The sequence below is a fragment of the Macadamia integrifolia genome, chromosome 5, assembly GCF_013358625.1.
Source record: "Macadamia integrifolia cultivar HAES 741 chromosome 5, SCU_Mint_v3, whole genome shotgun sequence".
In the NCBI taxonomy this organism is placed as follows: Eukaryota; Viridiplantae; Streptophyta; class Magnoliopsida; order Proteales; family Proteaceae; genus Macadamia; species Macadamia integrifolia.
The window spans coordinates 35,583,130-35,583,867 of record NC_056561.1 but is presented as its reverse complement, the minus strand read 5'-3'; positions in this window follow the sequence as shown (position 1 = coordinate 35,583,867).

Here is a 738-nt window from a genome sequence, read left to right as displayed (position 1 = left end):
CATATAGGCCCTATGTAGATGATATCGTTCTCTGTGCAGCCATACATATTGCCCCTACACTGACATCGTGGGGAAACCTCTCCCTTTCCTTTTTTGTTGTGTGCTGCTCGACCTAATCCCAACCCAAACCATGGGTTGATCTCCCAAATGGATGTCAGGCTACTCTCTCGTATGCAATTTTCTCTTATTACAAGATAAAGGCAATGGGGCTGCGGTGCATTCTCCTAAACGGAAAAAAGTAGCTTCTAATTGACTTTTAATCATGCATTTCACATTTTTAGCTAGTAACTTATATATGTAATAAACAAAAAATTGATTTTAAGTGACAACCGCCAACAGAAATTTCAGTCATCCTTCGGGATATCAAGCAAGTTATTTTGTGCTTTCAGTTTTGTGTTTTTTCTCATGAAAATAAATTATATTGTAGTATCCATACCCATGGCCATGTTCAGTGGGCTCTTTCTTTTCCTCTGCTTGGGCTATGTGAGTCTTCCTTTCCATAGGAACTCATGCCTGGTGTTACCTCCTTTTTGCCTCAAAGTGGAAGAATAAAATTTTCCTCCTTTGCAGGGTTTGCTCCTAAAAATAAATATTCATGTTTTCGTGTTTGCATGTTAATGTATTTTTTTTTTTTTTATTAGATAGGTAAATATGTAATAAGATAAAAATCATAATTACATAATGACTTTTTTATGTGTCTCTCTTTTTTCACATTCAATTTTTTTTTTTTTTTTTTTT